Source organism: Salvelinus sp. IW2-2015, linkage group LG17, assembly GCF_002910315.2.
Source record: "Salvelinus sp. IW2-2015 linkage group LG17, ASM291031v2, whole genome shotgun sequence".
Taxonomy (NCBI): Eukaryota; Metazoa; Chordata; class Actinopteri; order Salmoniformes; family Salmonidae; genus Salvelinus; species Salvelinus sp. IW2-2015.
The window spans coordinates 36,192,542-36,206,585 of NC_036857.1; the positions used below are offsets into that span (position 1 = coordinate 36,192,542).

The 14,044-nt window shown below is 39.2% G+C and overlaps 1 long non-coding RNA gene across 2 annotated transcripts; it reads left to right on the top strand.

Annotated features, from left to right (window-relative positions):
* The first annotated feature begins 2,582 nt into the window (after nt 1-2,582).
* LOC139029090 (uncharacterized) lies at nt 2,583-6,640 on the top strand. Of its 2 annotated transcripts, XR_011481357.1 has the most exons (4): nt 2,583-3,035; nt 3,521-3,587; nt 4,076-4,120; nt 5,230-6,640. It is a non-coding gene; the product is annotated as an uncharacterized lncRNA (long non-coding RNA). The 2 variants fall into 2 exon arrangements; XR_011481356.1 differs by having other exon boundaries at nt 2,583-3,587; nt 5,230-6,639.
* The last annotated feature ends 7,404 nt before the right edge of the window (nt 6,641-14,044 follow it).

Consider the following 14,044-nt stretch of genomic DNA (forward strand, 5'->3'; position numbering starts at 1 on the left):
ATCACTGCACCTGTACATAGCCCATCTGTAAATAGCCCATCCAACTACCTCATCCCCATACTGTTATTTATTATTTTTTGCTCCTTTGCACCCCAGTATCTCTACTTGCACATTCATATTTTGCAGATCTATCACTCCAGTGTTTAATTGCTAAATTGTAATTTTTTCGCCACTATGGCCTATTTATTGCCTTACCTCCCTTATCTTACCTCATATATATACTTTTTCTCTATTGTGTTATTGAATATATGTTTGCTTATTCCATGTGTAACTCTGTGTTGTTGTTTGTGTCGCACTGTTTTGCTTTATCTTGGCCAGGGAGCAGTTGTAAATGAGAACTTGTTCTCAACTAGCTTACCTGGTTAAATAAAGTTGAAATAAATAAATAAATTAACGTGGAAAGCTATTTGGATTTCCAGAAAGTCATTCAACCTATGGGGATTTCGTATTTTTTACCTAAATCCAATGTCATGGTGAAATGTTTTGTTGATTTTATATTGAATTCATGTCAGCTGACAATTCAACCACATGTGAATCAAAACCAGATGTTGAAATGACTTCTGTGCCCGGTGGGACACATTTTTCTCTTTAAAAGTATTTCTTAATGAGACATATGCATTTTGATTTTGATTTAGTAAATGTTCCATTTCATCTTCCAGTGGTTTAAAAAAGTCCAACTCCTATAGGTCCAGGTGCAGAAGAAATGAAGTACCAAACTTCATTACGGTTACATGTTGTAGTGGTGAAGCATTGCCAGAAGTCTCCCCTATCATACTAGGCATCATAATGGTGCAGATGTATTTCAGGCCAACTTGAGCTGTCACTGTAAAGAAATTGTCAATACATGGCACTGCAAAACTAAGAGTATATGTGTTAGTCTGTGTAGCCTCTCTAGGAAAGACGATGGTCAAAAAACGAAGTTCAAATGGACTGAGACATGGAATGATTTTCTCTTTATCGGGAAAAATTGAATAATTGTATTATAAATGATCAGTATTGTGGAATCCTTTAAACCCAAAAATAACAACAGAAAGTAATTCATCCTCCGTAAATCTTGGTACTTTACAATACAACTGCATTGCTTTGATCGAAATGTACAAACTAGTTCCTCTTTAAACATGATTATCATCGGTGTTCAGTATGCGCGAATTGAATGTGAGACTGTGTTGCGGTGTTTCATTAGATTGTAGAAATGACAATACTGTAGTTTATAGTGAAATGCTTTTTACACTGTAACTATCAGATGATAAATCTCAATCAAGTACATTTTGTATAGCATTCAAGTCAATTACACCCTAAACAAGCAATATATGGTGTGTACAATGTTACACTGCCCTTTGTGGTGCATCATATATTTACCATCTGTTTTTGTGAGTGACATGTCAATCAGAATATGCCTCTGGAGGTGTTTGAGCTTGAAACAAGAAACTGGTGTAAGAATTTTTAAAACAGCTTGCCAAGCATAAACCAACGTCATTTTCAGGAAGCATCTGCCACTTAGAAGCGTAAACATATAGTAAAATGTTTACACTGTAGCGAAGGACTCGAGTCAATACGACCAGGTGACGCGTCTCCTGGCCACAAAGCTTCCGCATCATTTCGAGTCAACAGGGGAACAACAAAGCGACAGGTGATTAATGTATTACTGTACAGACATGGTTATTTAATAACTAAATAAAACATATATTATATCAACTGCAATGCTGAATACAATATGATACGAGAGTGGGTGACACTGTAATATCTCATTTGTGCTATATAGACTGTGATCACATCCTAATTTGTCTAAATATTTTTTGTTTTGGATTGTGCCATGAAAAAACAATAAACGAATTCGAGTGACATCCTGAAACAACGATTCCTAATTGAACTGACTGTAGTCTAACGGTTCTTCAGAAATCTATAGTCAGTGTAGGTGAGGACAATTTTAAAACTCAATTTTAACTCGTTCGTATCTATTCTACAGTTGTCCATAGACTACATGTCTCTGAATTTAATGATTGAGCGCCAAATGAAGGGTCGCATTGTCTGCGTAATGGATGTCACGAGAACTGCACGAGCCGGGTGACTCCGGCACCAGTTGGTTGCGCAAGTGTGTTTTTGACGCACACAATAACCTACAAGATGAATGTAACAAACCCAAAAGACTGTCTCAGTATGTTTTACATTTAGCCTTTTTATAACAAGTGTATATTCTTTGTAGTTTGTAGGCCACCGAACTACCGGAAAACATAGCATGCGTAAGGGGGGCATAGCATTCATTCTAACGAGACCTAGAAAAACAAGTCAAAAGATTATATTGTGGATTCATGCATAATATGTTTGGCTTACATGTCACAGTCAAATCAAATCAAACAACGTTCACTTCTAAATCATTTAATAGTATAGGCTAAGGCACCCCTAGTCCCCAAGCGTGGACAGATTGTAAGCGCATATGAACTTCATCAATGACATGAAATGTAAATACCCAAGCCAAAATACAAGCTAAAAAGTACACATCTGGTGCCTCAACTTTAGTTTCCCTTTAAACCATGTCAAATGGCTCTATGGCGTCACATTAGAGACTCAAGATATATTCCTAATGTCCTCCAACAGCAGTCTCTCTGACGCATCGGCCTGTATCAGACACGAGATCACGGTAGTCTGCATGAATAATTCTAGGTAGTAATAACTACAATTTTACTCGTATGGCCTTTTTATAGCCTATGCTTCTATAACTGAAATGAAAGAGATCGTGCGGTATTTCATATTTCAATCCTATGTATTGGACATTGTCTTTCGGTATACAGAATTACAAGTGGGCTAAGCTGCAATCAGACATAGTCGAGGTTATTGGACAGACGGCTCGATGGCGCGTTTTTTGAATGCACGATTTCATATGGGCATTGAGGGGTCTTCATTGTGCGGCCCCTGTAGATATGGGGGGCACGAGAACGACACGAGCCTGAGGAACAAAAGGACAGATGGCCCTCCGGTCCATCTAATGAATTATGGAGAATTTGAAGGAAATTGGACCATCAAATATTTCATGAAGGGTGAGGTTACTTTCTATCTGATAATGTTGCATTATATTATTGTTATATTAGGCCTATAGGCTCCTGAAACTAAATACAATGCTCAATGCTATGGGCATCCAACGATATGATCATATTAATAATAGCCATCACATCTTTAAAAGAAGGTCTACCTTATAACATTATTTTACTGAAAATAGTGTGAGAAGGAAAGATAACTGGATGAATAAACTATATTGAGCTCATTTTGTAAAATAATCAATCGATATGTTTAACATGAAACAAATCTCGTAAACAACAACCAAAGCCAAACATGTTTTATGTTTTGATATGGTAATATGCATACGGTTAGGCTATATTCCAGATATTAAGGTTTTGACGCTGAGGGCTTAGTCAAGCCTTAGAAGGCGTGGACCAATCGCCTCCGCCCACAAAGAGCAAACCAGCCACACTGGTTCACCAGCCTAGTGCGCTAAAAGGGCGCTCAATGCAATTCACTGTTCCAGCCATCCACGGGCAACGCCACGCTCCTGCTCCATCGAAGCTCCATCAAAGCAAGGAGGCCGATTTCTGGTATGTAATCATCAATAATATCCTCTATAGTATTATCAGTACACGCTTTCCTTGAACGAACGTGTGAACTGTTTATATTATTCGGAGCACTCTCGAATTGGCAGAGCAAGTCGTTTATGTTGCACCATATAAGCATGAACGTCATTAGCATTTATCAGTACATTTGTAAATGCATTAAAGTAGTATCATAATCATATTGGTATGAAAGTAGCCTATTGTATCGATACAATGTAATCTTGTGCTTGTGCATGATTAAGTAACATGCATATCGAGAGCGTTTATTGTTACTCTATTATATGTAGAAGGTCTGTTCCATAATATCTGTTGTTATTAGTCATATTCCTGTTATTCACTCATGTCAAAATGCTCAATTATGTCAAGTTAGTGTTAATTCAATCATGGATAAAGTGCTGTTGTTAATGACATTCACGAATTTGTCAATTGAGGACAAGTGTGTGAGAAAGTTCGACCATGTAAATTCTCACCAGCAACTCACACGGATGACTGCATTGCTGTGGTGTGGCAGAGGAATGGTAAGTTGGTGGTCATTAAGAAAGAATGTGTTAATGTGTTGTCTCAAGGTTATATGGATGTTGGAATAGCTTGTATCTGCAGTAAATAGGCTACATCTGTCTGCTAATGTAACATGAAACCTAATTGTAGTTCAATCCATGCAGTGTCAATAAGTGCATTTTGAATGACATAGTTAGCCTTAAACACTTTATAGTATGGTCAGTAGCTTAAGTCAAACAGTGGTTTTGTCTTTAACACACGTGGCAAATACTTAAAAGCAATGTGGCATCTCAATAAACAGCTCAGATAGTTTTGCTTTATGAAATGCCAATATGTCAAAGACATGCATTATTAGTACAACAACAAAAAAAGAGGAAATCAGAGTTTACAACACATTATGCAGATTCATTTAATTGGAGGTGATTTCAAAGGTCTTTCACTTACATTAGTATTTCAACTTGAAAGAGATTAACACTATATTTCTCACCATGTTAGATATCAGAAATAACACGCATACTCTTAGACGTAAATCCTATGACGTTTGCCAGGACATTTCCAGCAGTACTTGTTATGAAAATGGGTTTTATGTTTTTATTCCCACATGTTTTTGTTTTCATTGCATTAAGATGCTATGAATATATATGTATATATATTTATATTATATATTTATAATTGATCTGTAAAAAAAATATGCATGAATCATTTACTCACTAACTGTTTTTAAATAATTGGAAAACTGTCCGAATCTCAGTCATTTATAAACACCATAGTTATTTGGAAAAGTGGTTAATCAAATGTTTCATTAAAGCGGCAATCATATAGTTTTAACCATGTTTTTAGGCTATATGGTGTTTGTTTAAATGTACTTTGTTTACAAACATTGGAGTAAAACACGCGTATATTTTGGGTTCTGGTGATGGAACTAAGCTCATGAGGCATTTATAAGTAATACTTTTCAAAAATCAATAGGTAGGTATACATATCATTAATTCACAAGTCCACAAATGGATGTAGGCAACAGCAGATTGCCCCTTTATGGATCTTAAAGTGAATTGACTAGTCTTTATGAATATATATATCTATATATATATATATATATATGCTATTTATTAAACGATTTTATTCGAAGCGGCTTCCAGTCATGCGGTCCCGGGAATCAAACACACCATCCTGGCATAGCACCAACCCAAACCAACTGAGCTACAGAGGACCACATGAATGTAGATTGCAGTGTTACCGTGTCATTTTAAACCCCATATAGAGAACAAAAACCCATTGTTTCTGGTTGACTAATTCCACTGGGCACACACTGGTTGAATCAACGTTGTTTACGGGTCATTTCAATAAAATTACGTTGAATCAACGTGGAATAAACGTTGAATTGACGTCTGTGCCCAGTATACCTGTTGTATATACACAGTTAGGTATTGCTTCACAACGTGTGTGTGTGTGTGTGTACGCGTCCGTATGTCAAGAGAGAATCCACCATTAAAGTCTTCAGGAGGATCAAACTGGACGGCCAAATAAAGTGATCTCTTGCCGTTTGTGTCTTATTTAATTGTGACAATTTCACATGATGTAGCTATTCCTCTAAACTGATACACACATACATGCTGAAATATTAAAGTTTTTGTTGTGGTCTGGTCTGGTTATTTATGTATAGTACGCTATGGGTTGAGGTTATAAATGCGGCATTTATAGATTGCAGAAAATGATGGTGTTGGGATGCATATAAATCCTATTTGTCAATTATATAAGGAAATTTAGTTGTGATTTCCGTGAGAACATATTTACATATATCATTTTATATGGGAAAATTCCAATTGGTCAACGTATCGGTTTTTGTGAGAATAAAACTCCCCTCAGAGACTAGATGATGACGCACAGGACTGTGCCAAAAGACCTGTAAAACGGTAGGCGTCTTGGAGGTGGGATAATAACGATTGTCACAAAGGTTTAAAAAAGAAAAGTGTTGAAAATGGAACCATAAAAAAAGGGACATTAAACACCAAATTGAACTCTGAATAAAAAATAAATAAGAACACGGCCGTTTTATTTGTAATTTGATTTCAAAATGAATTTAAGGTGCTATATGAGAGGCTCTTGATTTAAGAAGCGAATCAATGAATAGGCCTCCAACTGCACGCGTGCTGTTTGCTCAACCGAGGTTAATTCATGGCACGCGCCACCCCGCTGAGCATTTGGACAGATGGGCCAACCTCTCTCTGCGGAGGCTGTGTGGAGGCACTGCCATTAGTAAAGGAATTTGGTAACTGCAGTAGACCTACACTGGAAAATATATTTAATAACATGTTTATATTTAGCCATAAAATGTAAATACATGTTTTCATTTGAATGTAAAACACAAACCTACAATATAGGCCTAGGCCTAATTGCAGGGTATAATATGCAGTGATTTGTTGCTCATGTTATTGTTGTCATTGTTTTTAATTCGAGTCAATTTTGTTATCTTTTTTTAATTTTGTTTTATTTGATCTGTCTTATAGATTTTGCTATTTCCACCCATCATTTTGGTTTAACTTGCCATTAAAATCTATTTGTAATATCCTACATTGTTAATTTTCACAATTTTCAATAGGTTACTAAAATGTTGAAAACAAATTGGTAGGCCTATATTGGAAACCAAAACGTCACTGAAGTTCCCCGGGGAGGCAGCAGCGTTCCTGATTTGAATGTTCCCGCGCAGGCAAGCAGCAGATGGCCATAACAACGGGCCTTCAGTTTGGCCATGCTCTGAATGTAATTGAATAACTGTCACACGTCAGACGCGTGCAAGGAATACCCCCGCGTTCCCAGACTTCGTCTTCAACGTTCAAATTGAAAAACCGTTGGAAAGCCTGTTCCAATTCAATCGGGATTTCCAAACATTTGGAGCGTTTAAAATGACCATGGAAACAAATACCCATAAAAGACTAGTCTAGCTCCATAGTGCTTAATTTCTCTATATGGTCTATATAGCCTTATAACCCGAAATGTTTGTGCTATAAGTAGGTTATATACAGCAGCTGTTCTCTACAACAATAAAATAAAGCATATAAATAAATATATAATATAGCATAGGTCGTTTTTTTGAAAGCCTATTGAAAGCCTAAAAGGCATTTTAGCCTAATAATCACGATTGCGCAAAACATATCCATTTATTTCTGGCAATAAAACTAGTGTTCCTTATATGTGCCATCAATTGATTGCCAGTCCCTCATGGGGTTTTAAAGGTCCAATGTAGCTGTTTTTAACTCAATATCAAATCATGTCTGGGTAACAAGAGGCTACCTTGCCGAGTTTGTTTTCAATTTTAAAAATATATATTTTTTACAAAAATAGCTACTTAACAAAGAGCAATTTCTCAAGCAAGGGAAACCTGAAAAGTAGCTGTTATTAGCAGAGAGGTTTGTAACTCTTTCTTATTGGTCTATTAACTAATTTACAGCCTCCATCCAACAGGCTGAAACTTCAGGCAGTATTTTCAAACAGCTCTTACACTAAAAAGGGCATTATCATCATTTTCACAATCTCACAGTATTATTCCAAACTCATAGTGTGGAAATATATATAAAACACGGGAAAAATCACGTGTTTGACTGCACTGGGCATTTAATAAGCACCTCCTCTTAGCAAGCACCCGCATGGTGTCTATAACAATTGGGCTTATGGCAACAGATTGTCCCATGAGGTACGAGTTAAGCACGGGGCTCAACCCATAGAGACGCAACCAACAGAGTGTGCTTGAGCAGAAAGTGATAAACCAGATATCATGAATAGTAAAATAGAATGCGTGCTTATGATGCAGCAACAATGCTCATATTTCTGTGCTTAAAACAGTTTGTTAAATCATCTTAAGGGCTGGAATTCTATTAAACGCCATTACATGATTCTTGCAAGTCTAAATAAACAAAACGAATAGAATATGATGGGATTAAAGTCTCTGAAAGAATATCATACATAGCCTACAAATATTATATTAGGCTATAAAAATGTTGGGAACTATAAGATCTCAATAATGCTTTTGTGGTAAAGATCAGCCTAACATACAAGTCTCATTTAAAGGCCCAATGCAGCCATTTTTATATTAATATCAAATAATTTCTGGGAAACAGTTAAGTACTCTACTGTAATAGATTTCCATTAAAATCGTAAAAATTTGCTTTTTAGCAAGAAAACATCTCTCAAGCAAGAATTTTGCTAGGGCTAAGACTGAGTGGGGAGGGGATAACGAAAAACTAACTGTTATTGGCAGAGAGGTTTGGAACTCTTTGTTATTGGTCTATTAGCCAATTTACCCCACGGTGATGTCACCATGGAAACCCAAAACTCATGCAAGCCTGCTGATTATAAGGTCCTGTGTTGATTGGGGCGGTTACTAGTCCAACGCTCTAATTAGTGGTTAGAGCGTTGGACTAGTAACCGAAAGGTTGCAAGATCGAATCCCCGAGCTGACAAGGTACAAATCTGTCGTTCTGCCTCTGAACAAGGCAGTTAACCCACTGTTCCTAGGCCATCATTGAAAATAAGAATTTGTTCTTAACTGACTTGCCTAGTTAAATAAAGGTAAAATAAAATTGTATTTTCAACCAGCAACTATCAGGAAATAACACTGATCACATTTTTTCTCCCTTTTACACTTCTAACACTGAAACTAACAGTGTTAGTTTCATCAGCTGTTGTACAATATGATATAAAACACAGGGACATAATTTGACTGCATTGGGGCTTTAAGGCGATATCTTATTCACAGATTATTGATGTTTTATCCAATATTGATGCATACCCAGCTAGGTTGCTTGTGTGAGCTGTGGTCCAACATATGATGATTTCCTGACACACTTTGGTGATGAAACATATTGTAATTCATCACAGTCAACGATGGAGAGGCATGTGCACAGGTATGCTACGGAGATGTAGAATCAAAAAAAAAGAAATATATATATATATATTTGTGAGATGCGCCGAATACAACAGGTGTAAACTTTGCCGTGAAATGCTTACTTACAAGCGTTTTCCTAACAAAGCAGAGTTAAAAAGTAATAAAACCCCCACACAAAGTTTCAGAATTGGTCGGAAGCCCGTAAAACAGCCGCTATCCACTGCAGCGCCATCTCCTGATATTGAAATGGCCTACAAAATGCATGAGAAAACGCATGACTCTCCCACGTGTTGCTCCACCCCTACTTCCAATACATATTATTGCAGGGTTCCCTTTACATGATGCAAGCCATACATTTTGTTTCTGGACTACATCAACAATAAGATCTGGTTTTTGATATGAGCAAAAATTATTTTAAACGTTTTCTGATATAGCATGGGCTACCTGGTCTACTGGCTATTGTGTGTCCCCTGATGCGAACCACTAATTATATTGGGTAATGCAGAGTCTATCTCGAGTATGTAAAAGGATTTCGGAATTAAAATATACATAGGACTAACACTGCTTTGAAAGACATTACAGCCCCTTATAAGCAGGGGTGTGTAATGATGGATGTCAAGGGAAGCCAGGCGTCCCCAAAAAATTGACCAAGAAAAACAGAAAATTATCAAATTTTCATGTCTCTGTTTCATAATTTTCCTTCAATTCAATAGGCTGAATGTACACTACAATGCCAAACGTATGTGGACACCCCTTCAAATGAGTGGATTTGGCTATTTCAGCCACACCCATTGCTGACAGGTGTATAAATTCAAACACACAGCCATGCAATCTCCATAGACAAAAATTGGAGCTCAGTGACTTTCAACGTGGCACTGTCATAGGATGTCACCTTTCCAACAAGTCTGTTTGTAAAATTTCTGGCCTGCTAGATCTGCTCCAGTCGACTGTAAGTTCTGTTATTGTGAAGTGGAAAAGTCTTGGAGCAACAACAGCCCAGCAGCGAAGTGGTAGGCAACATGTAACAGTGCAGCTTCCGTCCCTCTCCTTGCCCCTACCTGGGCTCGAACCAGGGACCCTCTGCACACATCAACAACTGACACCCACGACGCATCGTTACCCATCGCTCCACAAAAGGCCCTTGCAGAGAAAGGGGAAAAACTACTTTGAGGTCTCAGAGGGAGTGACGTCACCGATTGGAACGCTATTAGCTAGCCATTTCACACCGGTTACACTCACCCCCTTTTTGACCTCCTCCTTTTCCGCAGCAACCAGTAATCCGGGTCACGGCACCAATGTAACAGTATAGCTTCTGTCCCTCTCCTCGCCCCTACCTGGGCTCAAACCAGGGACCCTCTGCACACATCGACAACAGCCACCCTCGAAGCATCGTTACCCATCGCTCCACAAAAGCCGCGGCCCTTTCAAAGGGGAAAAACTACTTCAAGGTTTCAGAGCGAGTGACGTCACCGATTGAAACGCTATTAGCGCGCACCCTGCTAACTAGCTAGCCATTTCACATTGGTTACACACACAAGATCATAGAACAGGACCGCCGAGTGCTGAAGTGCATAGCGCGTAAACATCATCTGTCCTAGGTTGCAACACTCACTACCGCGTTCCAAACTACCTCTGGAAGCAACATAAGCACAATAACTGTTTGTCGGGAGTTTCATGAAATTAGTTTCCATGGCCGAGCAGCCGCACACAAGCCTAAGGTCACCATGCGCAATGCCAAGCATCGGCTGGAGTGGTGTAAAGCTTGCCGCCATTGGACTCTGGAGCAGTGGAAACACGTTCTCTGGAATGATGAATCACGCTTCACCATCTACCAGTCCAACGGACAATACTGGGTTTGGTGGATGCCAGGAGATTGCTACCTGCCCGAATGCAAAAATCAAATCCAATTTTATTGGTCACATACACTGGTTAGCAGATGTTATTGCGAGTGTAACGAAATACTTGTAATATAGTGCCAACTGTAAAGTTTGGTGGAGGAGGAATGGTCTGGGGCTGTTTTTCAAGGTTCAGGTTAAGCCCCTTAGTTCCAGTGAAGGGAAATCTTAACTCTACAGCATACAATGACATTCTAGACGATTCTGTGCTTCCAACTTTGTGGCAACAGTTTGGGGAATGCCCTTTCCTGTTTCAGCATGAAAATGCCCCGTGCACTAAGTGAGGTCCATACAGAAATGGTTTGTCGAGATCGGTGTGGAAGAACTTGACTGGCCTGCACAGAACCCTGACATCAACCCCATCGAACACATTTGCGATGAACTGTAACACCGACTGCGAGCCAGGCCTAATGGCCCAACATCATTGCCCCACCTCACTAATGCGTTTGTGGTTGAATGGAAGCATGTGCCAGCAGTAATGTCCAACATGTAGTGGAAGCCTTCCCAGAAGAGTGAAGGCTGTTATAGCAGCAAAGGGGGACCAACTCCATATTAATCCCAATGATTTGGAATGACATGTTCGAAAAGCAGGAGTCCACATACTTTTGGCAATGTATCTCACCGGAGAAAGCATCCGAGTGAACAAAACAGCACCCCTCTGTCTCTGTATGTGTATCCCATCTAGGCCTATATGATGCTGTCTGATCAAAAATATGATTACATTTTTGCCGCCCATAGCATTGAATGCAAGGGAAGCTAATAATAGCCAATCAGTGTTGAGCTAAACTGAGTGAGCTCAACTGTGAATCGTCCTTGCGCACCCAAAAAAAGTGTAAAGGAAAGCCAGTTTCGATTTGGCTTCACACCAATCACATCAGGAGCAAAACATCAAATGACAGAATAAAATGTAACTGTTGCATCTCATTGTGTTGTTGTCCTCCGGTGGCTAGCTAGCTAGCTAAAAGTGTCCCTTTCCTAAATTAACCATGGATGGATGTAGGGATTTGGACTTGTGGGTTTTACTTAATTCTTCTTACTGGCCAATGATTATAACGGTGATTCTGATCAAACCATAAATTCATACTTTGTGCCCCTGGCCTGAGGGGATGGAAGATCAATATGTAGCTAAATGTAGTAGGCTAATGTAAACTAGCTGGGTCCTCGTAGCCCATGAAAGGAAGTTAGGCTATCGAGCAAGCATTTTAGCCAGGTAGCCTATGACCACACAAACTAAAAGTATACTGTATGACGGAGTCATAGATCATTTTTTCAACATGAAAGAAAGGATGGCATTACACGAACGCAAGCACAAACAGAAATCACAACCATGGACAGCCAAATCATATTTAGGTTACGTTGATTGGACAAAACAGTTTTGGTATCTTTTAGTTGTCACTGTATTAGACTAAACATATGTGATTTGATGTCGAAATGGTGCTGGAATAGTGGAGGCAGCTCCTGTTTTCTTTGTGACTTGTGATTTGGCATGGGTCCTCAGATCCTCAAAAGGTTTTACAGCTGCACCATCGACAGCATCCTGCCGGGTTGCATCACTGCCTGGTATAGCAACTGCTCGGCCTACGACTGCAAAGCACTACAGAGGGTAGTGCGTACGGCCCAGTACATCACCAGGGCCAAGCTTCCTGCCATCCAGGACCTCTATACCAGGCAGTGTCAGAGGAAGGCCCTAAAAATTGTCAAAGACTTCAGCCACCCTAGTCATAGAGTGTTCTCTCTGCTACCGCATGGCAAGCGGTACCAGAGCGCCAAGTCTAGGTCCAGGAGACTCCTAAACAGCTTCTACACCCAAGCCATAAGACTCCTGAACAGCTAATCAAATGGCTACCCAGACTACCTGCATTGCCCCCCCCCTTTACGCTGCTGCTACTGTCTGTTATTATCTATGCATAGTCACTTTAATAACTAAAGTGTTTAGTAGTCCTAAATTCAAAGTTCTAAATCAATAGTTGTTTAGTAGTCCGAAAATGTCGTAAACATTAACTAGCATGACCATGCTGTTGGTCATGTAACTGTTTATGACATGCAATATGCTTTGTGGCAATCACCAGACAGAGGTTGCTCTCAGGTTGTGTGATGAAATAAAAGGTGTGGTTGAATTTATTCTGCCACTGAGTCTCATTATTGTCTCGACCTTATCAAGGTCGCAAGGCATATTAACTAACAGGTTATACAGCAAACAATCCAATTATCAATGCCCCATAGGTTGTAATATGGCTTTTTTGTTGCTTGGCTTCCCCAGTGATTTTACCAAAGCACTGCTACTGCTTATAAGGGTGGATAGATGTTGCTACAATGTTATTTATCGACCACTGAAATAGCACAATCACAAACTAAAAAGTGGTCAACTCTCCTCCCGCAGAGCAGATGGGGTCCGGAGGTTTTGGTACCAACCCTTTCTCTAACACACCTGATTCTGCTAATCAAGGTGCTGATTAATATTTGATTATCAGTGTCAGTGTATAAAGCTGTAGGTTGGGTAGCTAGGTTGGTGCAAAAAGCTTGCAAAACAAGTATCTCTCCGTGAGGACTGGCCACCCCTGACATAGGTTACTGTCTCTTTAACTACTGATCCGATTTCTAGAGACCAACACGTTACTGCAGGAGTGATCTTCCCCTTGATGGATTATTTAACAAGTGCTGAGTCCCAAGTCGCAATCTGCGGCCACAGATACATGAGCCAAAATAGCCGCGCGCAATATTCTTCGTAGCTAATTTAATGGGCTACAACGTCGATAACGTTTTCAAAGCTGAGTAATATCTAAGAAAGAAGGCGATTTTAAGACCAAGGAATATCCCTGCAGCAGGTGTTTGAGCTATGGTGTTGAGGCAGCGGAGAACAAGGTAGCCATCAGTTGAACATTATCGTCGTGCGCAATTACAAATCACCGGTACGCAATAATGATTAACTTCATTCGCTCAATTATACAAACATGACTGGTAATTGGTCAAGTCTGTGGATATAAAGCAAAAACATATGTTTTTAAGTAGTAAAATGACCAAATATATGCGCATTGAAAGACATGTCCAAAAAAATAGGCTTTTTCTCGTTCTCAAAAAGTAGGCTTACTTAGAGATAATTTTTTTTAAATCTGTCAATTCAGCAGGATAGGCTTCTAAAGACTGGACTTGCATTTCTGTTCCTGTAA